The sequence below is a fragment of the Macadamia integrifolia genome, chromosome 11 (assembly GCF_013358625.1).
Source record: "Macadamia integrifolia cultivar HAES 741 chromosome 11, SCU_Mint_v3, whole genome shotgun sequence".
Taxonomy (NCBI): domain Eukaryota; kingdom Viridiplantae; phylum Streptophyta; class Magnoliopsida; order Proteales; family Proteaceae; genus Macadamia; species Macadamia integrifolia.
This window is the reverse complement of record NC_056567.1, coordinates 14007380-14019765: the sequence shown is the minus strand read 5'-3', so window position 1 is coordinate 14019765 and position 12386 is coordinate 14007380. Positions and strand designations below refer to the sequence as shown.

The following is a 12386-nucleotide window of genomic DNA, read 5'->3' as shown; positions in this document are numbered from 1 at the left end:
TATCATCACACTCCATGGTAGGCCCGTTGTCCCAAATTATAATTTAAAACGGTAAAGGGTAGAAACCCATTATTTTTTCAAACAACCCTTAGGCAACTTAAGTGACTATAAATAGAAGCCTTTGCCATTCATTTCTCTCTACCTTCCAAGTTAGAGCAAGAGGAGAAGGAGAAGAAGAGCAAGGGGTTCCTACCAAGTAAGGTAAGACCATTCTCTCCACCCCTCCCCACATAGTCACATGCCTCTCTCTCTCTATCTCCCATTTTTCTACCCCCATTAAACCTAATGGAAACCGCCCCAACTGAATCTCACCTTCCCACTCACTAAACCTACAAATTGGGAGGGGGATCTGGTTTAGAAAACTTTCCCTAGCAAGATCAAGGGTTCAATTCAAGTCCATGACCCATCCCTATGAAATCCCCACCTTAAACCCCAAGTTTGGGTAACTAAACCCTAAAAATGGTGAACCTTTCCCAAATCTTCCATAACCAACAATTTAAACCCAAAATTGGGTTGGGAAAAATGAAATTAAACACATGAATGGTGGCTTGGAGTGACCATATAAGCCATTGGTGGTCACTACATGAACCCCAACTGAATTTTCCCAAATTTGGTTAACCTAGACTTGTAAAATTGGGGATTTGGTATATCTTGTGGCTCCATATTAGTTAATCCACTAACTATACTAAACATAACCTAGGTGGAGTGTGTGAGAGTGATCTCCGCATAAACCAACCCCATAAAGACCAAAACCTTACTTGTAAACTACCCAAGTAAGGAAAAATGGGTGTTTTGAGCTGGGATACACAATCCCCACAGAACTACACCCACCAATAGGCATTAAAAAGGGTCCCACCAATCTGTGGAGCAAATTTGGGCAAAGAACAGCCTAGATTGGCTTCACTGGTTGATGGTCACCGGTGGAGAGGCATCCACCAGTAAGCATCAACTGGTGAACGTCCCAAGAGGGGTTGTTAAACCCATTTTAAATAGCCATATACCCTAGGGTTAAACCCCCCCTATAGTTGACTAATTTTCTTAAAAACCCTATGTATTCTAAGAGAAGAACCAAGAATTGATGGGACCACATGACACGAGACCATCGACTATCCACCATCATCTAAGACTCAAGGTGAGGGAATTTTATGTGACTTTTATGAAATGTTTATGTTATGATGCATATGCGTATGATCATGTCATTTTTGCATATTATAAATCTATTATTGAAGTGAATGTGTATGTGTCATAATGATATGAGTTGTGAATGTGTGTGTGTGTGTGTGTGTCATTGCATTTATCTAGCTGCATTCATATTGGTTTTGTTGGGGCATTTATATTTGTTGTATTGCATAAATTGTTGTGATTGTTTGTGTGTAACCCTTATTGGGCTTCGTGGAAGCTCACCCCATTTTTTGTACCCCTTTTTAGATGTTGATTCAGGTAACCATCCAGAGTCTGTGGCTGAGGAGCTGACTCTCTATGGAGGCGACCTTTGGGACGACTGTGCATTCGGAGGACATTGAGGATGAGAGTATCAACTTCCATTTTTTATTCTTTTTGTGTACATATCAAATGTAGCCCTAGGGGCATAACTATAATTTTGATTCTACTGTGAACACCTTCTTTTTGGTAAATATGGTAGATATCGTTAGACAACACTAGTTGTGTAGATTTTGATTATTACCTATGTGATTGTAGAATCATTTTATAGCTTTCTGAACTTAAGGTACTGCATCATGGATCCTGGATGGATTGTGGACACATGTGCGTATCCATGTCACTAGCCTTTAGGTAAGTGGAGGCGGGGCGTGAAAAGAACAATGTCTAGTAATTGAACCCAAGATGAAGCCTCGTGAAGTTGCTGAACTTCTGGGCTTCTTATTAGTAGGAGCCCACTGGTAGGACCAACTCCAACCAGTGACTTTGGAGGTCTAAATTGGCCTTTGTTTACACCACCAGTTGGACACAGTCACCAACTGGTGACTACTACGTGTGGGTCTACTATACTATCAATTTTGACAGTTTTTGATACTTTTGGGGGGAACTATCACACCCCACTCCCATACTAGATACCAACGGTGTGAGTAAGATGCTCACCCATCTTACACCTCTACCAAGATCTCTAGTAGAAATACATTAACCTTCACAATCACACAATATGAAACCGTAGAATAATTACAGCAGAATCAGATTATAATATAGCGGAACATTTCTTAAATGGGGTAACATCTAATGATAACGTATAATTATAACCAAGTTATTCAATTACATTTGTTACATGACTTATATATAATAAGCTTAAAAGAATACCATTCCATAATTCGGCATTAAAATATTAAAAAGACAACCAAGCCTCTCAAGGTGCCGAATAGGCACAAGTGTCGCAAGCACAATCCGGGTCATGCTCATCAGCCTCTAGCATCCACCAGTCACTAACTCCGTACTTGGGTCCGGAGGAAGTAGAGTCATAGCCTAATGGTACTACAATACCTGCATCTTCATCTAAAAAGCAACATATACGTGGGGTGAGCTCCAGCTAGCTTAGTGAGGGGTGTGGTTCATGCACACACATTCACATATATTTCATGATGTCATGAGTACGAAAATAAATATATAGTCCATGATGTGACTGATGCAATCCATTTGATTATTAAGCCACCTAACATGCTACTAAGTCAGGTTCATGCTACTACGACACATTAGGTTGTATCCCTGATCGGTCACCCAGTGATACAAACCTTAGTCATGATTAGGAGTCTGTCGGTCCCAAAATGCGACCATTGGTCACCCAGCAAACCCTTGATAACCCTTTCTTGACATTCACCATTGGCCATGCCAGACTATTTCCTACCTCTGGTAACAATCACATCGTATTGTGGGAGTGGCATTCTGGAAAGGTTTATCGAACATACCACAATTGGGTTATCCAACACCTTACCTCCTGTTGGTAAGGGGACATAGCATAGGGAGTGTAACCTAACCATAATATACCACATTCCTTGCATAGTGATATACACATCCATGTCCCAGCCTATCTAGCATACAAGCAATTGAGTATAGGATATGTGATAGCAAAATTACCATTGGCCACAAAGCATACCCATTTCCAAGTATAGTCCCAGAGTGAACAATACCGGAATCACTATCGGCCACAAAGTGCAATCTATGACTATATCTAAATCTAATACACATACACAATACATGAATGCAGCATCCACACGACGATCACGGTACCAGAACCACCTCGGGCACACCAGATCCCGTCACACATCTCAACATACATCACATATCATAGTTCTCAATTTCATAATCATAATAATTTAATGAACATAACATGTCATGAGATTCACATATACATTTAGAAATTAAAGAGTATTCATAATTTCTAGCACATGTGAGCAATTCTAAGAATATGAAACACTCCACAAAATAAAGTCAACCATCCCTCACCTAGGTTGTACTTGGATAGAAGAAGTTCCAACTATGTCAATCGGGTATCAATTCACTTTAGGTCTCGTTGTATGTGCTTGTCTCTGTCCTATGTATAAGGGTAAATGGACGTTAATACGTATCAGAAACATTGGAGAGGGACCCACAAGGGCTACCCCAAAGAATACAAATTTTTTCAATTTTGATAGAACGACAAGTGTCATTAGAAACCACCAGAAATAGACATTTTCCATCGAAAATATCAGTCTTGTTTCCGGTGGCCCTAGCAGAGGCCTCCTAAGGGCTGGGATTTCACAGAAAATATGCCACCGGATCCAGCGCAGGTGTTTCTAGTGGAAACACAGCAAGGTGCCCACACATTTAGGGGTTCTCCGGCTTTGGCCCGATTGTCAGGATTTGTTCTATATAGTTTGTAGGGGATCTTCCCATGTCCATTTTAAGCCGAAGAAGCCCCAATTCTACCAAGCCATTTGGGAGATACGGTAACTAAATGATTGAAAACCTAACTACACATTTGGTCAAAAGTGTTGTCGAAGCTTACCCGGCTTAGTTTGAGCTCGGTAATCACATGAGAGAGTGAAATGCACTCATCCAACCTCTAGGAGGTACCAGGTTCAAGGCTTATCCCTCCAACCTGGTGATTCACTCCTTTTCTCAAAGTCACAAACTAGAAATGAGGAAAGAGAGTGGTAGGGGAAGATGGGACCTACCTCCGGTAAGGATCCGATAAAAGGAAGTGAAGCTATGAGCTATGGTGAGTCTCTTCCTTCTTCTCCTTTCCTCTCTTCCTTTCCCTCCTCTTTACTCTCCTTCCCACGTTTTGGACAAGTGAGAAGTGAGAAATGATCTCACTTCTCCTATTTATAGTAGGTGGGGATACTTGGGGTCTGTTTGGTTGGCACTTATCCGGTCCATATAGGTTAATCTGCCATTCGGGACACATGGGCCCACCTACTTAGGACTCATAGGGTGTACAAGTCATAAGGAAAGGTGTGGGAGAGTGTGTGACATCATTCAAGACAGGCCATGATGCGGGTGGTGGGGCCTATAGGCATCGGAACACATACATCAGCACATTAAGCCATCGGATTCAGGGTCACTAGATCCAACCCACGTGTTTCTGATGGCCTTGTTTCTAGTAGTTATTGCAGTGCTCTACTGCTTGCTATCCCCACTTGGTCATCCCATAGGGGATTTCCATAGGTTATGGGCATGGTCCTCCGATAATTTTGGTATGTGCCGTGACTCGAACATAGAAGTGGGAATTCACATATCGTTTAGGATCAGAAGGTTTGAATCCTCTCCAGTTGGACTAGTATGAAATGCACAAGCAAATGGGATCCTCTTTCCCTTTTTACAATGAGCTACCACAAGCCAAAACCCATTGGTGCTCTATATCTTCAGTCTAAGATCTATCATAAAAGTCTAAATTCGACCGAGTTAAGGCACGAGTGTAACAGGAATCCCTATAGAAACCCCATGGATGCTTTTGACATGTAATAATGCCCATTTACTCTTGCAACTAGGAGAGAGACGATCCCAATTTGATGTGATCTAGCTGGGTTTGACTTGGGTATCTAAACTTAGGAATTTTACTTGCCCGAGCAACTAACAAGGTGAGTGGTGGTATGACTTTCTTTTGGAGTGTTTTTAACCTATTAGAATTGTATGCATGATATACCAATCATGTTTATTTAATTTAATTACATGTATTTTATATTTAAACTATATGATGTGTTTAATTGAATTTGAACGATATATATGATTTGATTATGTGAACAATATCTAGTGTGGCCGAGAGAAATTCCAGTATCGTGACCACAGTGTGGATGATTGCATCATGTGTTGTGTGTGTGTGTTAGAGTTAGATATGGTTATGGACATACGGTGTGGCTGATGGTAATTCTGATACTATGTAAGCCATGGTCATACTTGATAATGGGTGTGCAGTGTTGTCAATGGTAATTCTGATACCATGTATCCCATACTAAACTTTATATATGCTAGATAAGCTTGGCATGGTTGCAATGTGACTGATAGTGATTCCAGTATCCTATTCCATACTACTTGTATCACTATGAAAGGCATGTAACATATTGTGGTTAGGTCTCATTTCCAATGCTGCATTCCCTTGCCAATGGGGTGCTGGATAAACCAATTGTGGTGTGTTCAATGAACCCTTTCGAAATTCCACTGTTGCGGCATGATGTGATTTTTTCTAGAGGCAGAAACTAGTCTGACTTAGTCGATGGTAATTCCAATGCCTTAACTACCAGGAGGGGGTTATCATGGTTTTCTAGGTGACAGATGGTCACATTTTGAGACCAGAAGGCTCCTAATCACGAGTAGGGTTTGTATCGATGGGTGACCAATGTCGATTTTTGGGACCAGGGATACAACCTAATGCATCTTAGTAGCATAAACTCGACTTAATCGTATATTAGCTGATTAAAGTAAAATGAATTACATCATTCTTACATCATGGCCTATGTGTGTGTTTTTGTATGAAGCCCATCCCTCACTGAGCTAGTTGGAGCTAACACGGTGCGCGTGTTGCTTTTTAGATGATGATGCAGGTACTATCATGCCATTGGGCAGTGACACATCCTCTTGTATGGCTGAGTATGTTGGCGACTGGTAGACATTAGAGCCTGAGGAGCACGATCCCAACTGTGTTTGCGATACTTATACATTTGTCGTACCCTGAGCAAAGGGTGAAGCTATCGTCTTTTTGGTGCCATATTTTTGGATATTATTTGGTGAATTATTATACTAATGTTTTGATGAATGTTACGAGGAATAACCTTATTCTGTAAGATATAATTAACATTAGTTCTTCCCCAATGTATTTATATGATTCTGCTTATTTATTTGTACTTTGATTTTGCTGCAATGATTTAGAAGGTTCAGTTTGTATTGTGGTTGTGACGGTTAAGGTACTGCTATTAGAGATCCTAGTAGAGATATAGGATTTGTAAGTGTTCTACTCACACCGTTGGTAACCTAGCGGGAGCAGGGTGTGATAGCTTGGTATCAGATCATGATTCTTTGTCTTAACTCAAAATCCAATTGAACCTTAGGATACTGGGATTATGATTGAATTTAAAAAAAAAAAATTAAATCAGCCAATAGTTAATACTACATTATTAGGAGATAAGTATAGGTGTAAAAGCCTTTTCATTGATAAAGAATTTGAATAGATATGCTTTTACATAAATTTTCCTAGAAAATATATGACTAAAAGCAAGAACAGCTAACTGAATTGAATAAGAAGGTTCATAACTAAAAAACAATAGGACTAGAAAGAGAAAAGTGATGAAATAAACTTAAAAACATCACAACTAGAAATTTAAAGCCTGCTATGTAGGAAAGTGAGAAAAGGGAAATCCCAATGTGAAACTGGGCATCCCAGTGCCACTATTCCTGAGGTGGCACTGGTGATGGTAGTTGTGACGAAGGTACCCGACGAACATGGAATGTCCCTCATCTACCTCTTAAGGGACATGACACATCAGTCAAGAATGCAGTATAGTACCTTCCGTCTTTACTCTCAAGTCAGTTTTCCACTCTCCGAAAGATGTTATTCATGGCATCTAGATGACTAACCACGTCACCCCACCCATACTCCTATGGCCCCTGTGAGGAAGAGGCCCTGAACACTCTTGCCTGTGGTGGTGGTGTAAAATCCCTATGAATGGGTAGGATGACATCCTCCTGACTGAGCACATCCTCTGGGTTCCCCTCAACATCCATGGGTTCCTATTTTATCTGTTGCTACTACTACTAGTGTTGGACTTCCTCATACTTATCCTCCTCCTCAGTGGCCTCACTGGGATTCATGTTCATCTTCCCTACAAAGTTGGAATCAAAATTTGAGGCATCTACCCCCACAACCTCATCCTCCTCATAGTTCACCCAAAATGATTGAATATGGAGGTAAGCAACTTCCTGTAATATAGATTCCCAGCTTGACTATCCTCTACCTTTTTCACCATGTTACACATAAGGATGTAGGGCAGGTTTAGTTGGTTCCCCATGTAGATACAGTAGGTCACGTATGCTATAGGATAGAGATCTCATCGTAGTGGCCGCCTGTGGTTAGGATATTCAACTGCACTCTCTTACTAATGATTTTTGGAGTAGCATTGTAGTTCGTGGAACATGACTGCTCGAATCCCTCCCTCATCAGCATGAGGCTCATCTCCTCTTGAACATCTAGGTTTTGGAACTCAATTGGCACAGTCCTAGGAGCACAGTATGCCTCCTCCCCAGCCTTGGCCACCCTTAGAATGTAGGCCAACTTTTCCTTTTTGAAGGAGATATCGATCCCTTCACTCTAGAGGTAATGCAAAAATCCTCTCTGCTACAGTTCGTAAAATGAAAGTTGCAGCAAAAGTACCTGACAAGTCTAATATAGTATAGGTTTTCTAGCTTTAGGATTTAGTACCAACCCACAGCATCAAACTTCTGACGGATGCCGAACCATCGAAAGTCCTTCATCCTAACATACTTTCCCAGGTTGAAATTCTTATCTTCGTAAGCATTCCATCGGGATTGTTCCTCAATCAAGTAGAACCATTGGTGCTCATACATCTCTGTGGCCGGAAGGGCCGGTGGTTGGAAGAACAATGTGCCAAAATTATTGACATAGAGTTGAAACCTAGGGTTTAGAAGATCAAAACCAAAGTCAGGGTTTATAAAATTTACAAAAAAATCCAAAACCTAGGTTAAAATGGTAGAAAAGCTTACTGTGAACGTGTGTACGAAGTCGAAGGGTTGTTTTGAGGCTTAGAATTGATAGCTATGGGTTAGGGAACCTTCCCTTAGATGTTTCCCCCTTTTCTCCAAAGCAAAAAGTGAGTTTAGTGTGAGCAAAGAGCCTTCAGAGTCGTATTTATTAAGGGTCTTGAGTTCATTAGTAGCAACCAGTGGAGAAAATTCCCCTACCGGTGGCCTGCTATCAGTAGTAAATTGTTTTTTTTTAAGTTTAGAAAATTTTATGCCATTCTCTGCACTTGTATAGGACCCTACCCTATGCATGTTGCAACTATATGTGTTATTATGGTTCTTGTGGTGACTAATGGAAACTTCTAAACATGAATTATGTCATGTCGAAATACCTACTCCAACTCGAATTCGCCTCCTTCCACTTCCCAAATGTGAGGTAGAGGCAAGCCACCTAATGCCTCTACTGCCCCATCAGTCCATACCGCACCAGATGTTATTGTTATAATAGGCAACATGATGCAAGGTATGGAGCAATGGCAAGAGCAGTTTATGGTCGAGATTGATACCCGCATCTAGGCTGCCATGGATACCAAGAATGCACCTCTTGTACCTCCCACTCCACCTGTGCCAGTTCCAACACTGACAGTTCTAGTAACCCCAACCACACCTGATGAGCCACAGAAGCCAGTAAACATGTGGATGAAGCTGACTAAGATGATAGAGAAGTTCTAAAGGCTCTGACCTTCGTCCTTCTCAAATGTTGGCCAGGATTAGCTTCAGCCAGCAAAATGGGTCTGAGGCATGGAAAAGGCCTTAACATTAATGGGTTGAACTAATGAGCACAAGTTATTGTGCATGAGCTATCAAATTCAGAATGAATCGAATGCCTGGTGGAGATCCACCCAGCCTATTCTGAATGTGACAAACCCCGATCCCACTTGGGAGGACTTTAAGGAGGCATTTTTTGGGAATTACTCTCTGAAAAGTTTTAGAGATATAAGGGAAGGCGAATACATAGTATTGGTTTAAGGATCTAGGTCCATGCTAGAGTACTAGCTATGGTATGAGGAGCTGTACTACTTTGCTCTCGAGCACATCAAGAACGACAAGTCCAAGGCCAGGAAATTTGAGAAAGGGCTTAGGTTCAGCATTAGTGCAACAATAGTAGGGCTCAAATTGCAGACTTAAACAGATATTGTTCTAGTGGATAAGTCTATCAAGAATCGGCATCAGGATAATTTCACAGCACAACAGGGCATATGAAAGAGGCCTATGGTGCCACAAGAATTCATAAGAACCGGTAAGGCTTCCAGGGGCCTTATCTTAGTCCAACACTGGTTCAGTTCAAAAGCTAGATGCAAGTCAAGCTTCCCAGTCTTCCCGCTCTAGTGGTACATCTCAACTAGTTGGGCCCAATCCTCATGTTTCAAATGATCAGCTATGGCACTTGGCCAGGACATGTCCCCACCATCAGTCGGGTGATGCAACACACGCTCTACCCCCTAGGCCACAATAGACTTAATTGGCTGGCCAGCTGTCCGGTGCAGTCACAATAGGGAAACAGGCCCAAGGGACGTGTTTCTGATATGAATGCAGAGGATGGAGAGGCTGCTCCAGATGTGGTGACAAGTACACTATCAATTTCATTATTACCTGATCATGTATTGTTTGATTCTAGGGGACCTCATTCATTTGTATCGCCCACCTAAGTGCTTAACTCACAGTTTAGCAGTTAGTACACCCACATGAAGTGTAGTGGCTATGACTCAGTGTGTGAGTCTTGTCCGGTGACTATTAATGGTCATGACATAATAGCACACCAAATCAAGCTAGATATGCCCGACTTTGATGTGATTCTAGGGAAATAATAGTTGTTCGCTTATAGAGCCAGTGTGCTATGTGTAGAGAAGATGATTATCTTCAAACCTCATGATGGAGATGAGTTCACCTTTGTGGGAGATAAACCTAAAAATCCCAAGAAGATCATCATATCAGCTCTTCAAATGAAGAAACTACTACTTCAAGGGTGTCACACCTTGTTCCACATAGAACCGGACAGGTGACCAAGTTTACCCCTATTAACTCATAACCTGCCAGGATCACATGACGCAATAACCACAGCACAATATACCCACACTAAGTCAAATAAAATTTGTATTTTAGTGGAAGTCTTACCTGTACATATCTGTAAATACCCCAATACTCTTAATACCCAAATTGTATTATATAACATAAATACATGTGGGCCCATAGGTGTGATATATATACACAAGAAACACAATTTAAGCATCTAGAATACAATAGGGGCAACATCTCCAAAATAATAAAAAAAAGAATCCCTGCATGGTATCAATGTTGCGGACCCACAACACAGCTATCGCACGGGCACTTGGCCTCGTGCCCAAGATCTTCAGGGACCCACCAGTCCTCGACTAGAAACTCCACGGTGGGTCCTGGCTCTAGGTCCTCAGTCAGATAACCTGCAAGATCAACTAAAATGGTGTGCACACGTGGGATGAGCTCACTAGCCCAATAAGTGAGAAAAAGGATTACACAAGTATGCATAATATAAATGAATCTATATGCGTGTAGTTCATTTTATTATCTTAATCCTCCTAGACAATAATTCTAAGTCATAGATTATGTGCTCCTTGCAACCACAGTGCGTGTATGCCCCAGGTCTAAGTCACAAACCCAATCCCATGATATGCCCATAGGGTTGCAGAAGAAGGCCATCCATTAGTACCGGAAAGCAAAATGGGCCTTGCCCTACATTAAAGTAAAATGGGCTTTGCCCTGCATTAATTTAAAAGCAGTACGATTAGCCCTCTATTATATCACTAAAATTTCCGAACAGGATATACCCAACACTTAAACCCCTGTTGGGAAGGGTCGTAGCACAGAGATGTGTCAATCCTAACTGTATGCTCCTATGTGAGATAGTACGACATGCATAATGCCACCATGTCCCATATTACGGGCCACCAATGCATTCTTGTCCAAGTCGACTACGGCATCTAGTCTAACAAGCATCAAAATCAATAGTTATATTCACCCATCTCACATCACGGGATAAGAACAGACATTTAACAATGAAAGATATAAACATGTTAAATCATAATTGAATTTTATAATCCACACGTCAATGCATGCAATGGCATTCATGGATGACTAGTCTATAATAATAAATGATGACATGACTAGTTTACAACCAGAATGACATGATGCAATGTCCTCTTCCCACTTACCTATTTGTGTACGATGATCACCCTTGGTACGAGGTAGATCCGGCGTGCAACGACATGAGTTCTAGTGTAACCTACCATAAAAGAGTTAGGTTTAGTATACCTCCATTTTAAGGTCATAACCAGTGAGGTTTGATGATTCCAATGTGTTTAGAATCACAAGAGTAGGTTACCCGACAAATTTGGATCTAATCAAAATCTGAGAATCGGATTGGTAGGTCGATTGGCGGGCAAGGCACCCACCAGTCCTCACTCTCCTATCAATCCAGGAACACTACCTGGACCGGCGGGCCAAGATTAGCGGACAAGGCACCCACTAGTCCTTGCTCGCCTGTCAGACCAGGAACCCTACCTAGACTGGCGGGCCAAGACTGACGGGCAAGGCACCCACCAGTCCTTGCTCTCCTGTCGGACTAGTAGCCTAGTTTGGATTGACGGGCGCTGGATTGGTGGGTCCCATCCATTTTCAAGCACCCACCACACCAGACCAAGGTTTTGCTTCTCTCTCCCATTCTTCATCCCACCTTGGGGAAACCATCAAGGGTCCATTCGACCATATTTTCCACAAATCTAAGGCTCTAAATCATGATTCCAACCTATATCTAAGGATGATCCAAGGTCTTAAGCGTGGATCTTACCTCTTTGTTCAAGAACACCTCAAACCCTCAAATTCTTCCCTTTAGCTCAAGAGATCAACAAAATCTTCACAAATCTTGCAAGTCTTGCTCTAAATCCTTCATAAACAACATATAGAACCTCTATTAAACCTTAGATTCATATTCTCAAAAGATAGTAGCAAGCTCCAAAGGATTTCTACCCAAATTGAAGAGTTTCACCTTAAGTTCCATAAAGGTTTAAGGAATATGGACTTCACTCACCTCAAATCATAGATCTCCAGATGAGGATCTCAAATCTAGCACCGGATTCAAGAGATCCGACCCTGGCGATGTGCAACAATCGTCT

The 12386-nt window shown here is 41.6% G+C and overlaps 1 long non-coding RNA gene across 1 annotated transcript; it reads right to left on the bottom strand.

Moving 5' to 3' along the window:
• Positions 1–2207: 2207 nt before the first annotated feature.
• Positions 2208–12117, bottom strand: LOC122093259. The gene is made up of 3 exons (XR_006144396.1): positions 12062–12117; positions 11427–11497; positions 2208–2502 (listed from the first exon to the last, which is right to left on the bottom strand). It is a non-coding gene; the product is annotated as an uncharacterized LOC122093259 (long non-coding RNA).
• Positions 12118–12386: the final 269 nt, after the last annotated feature.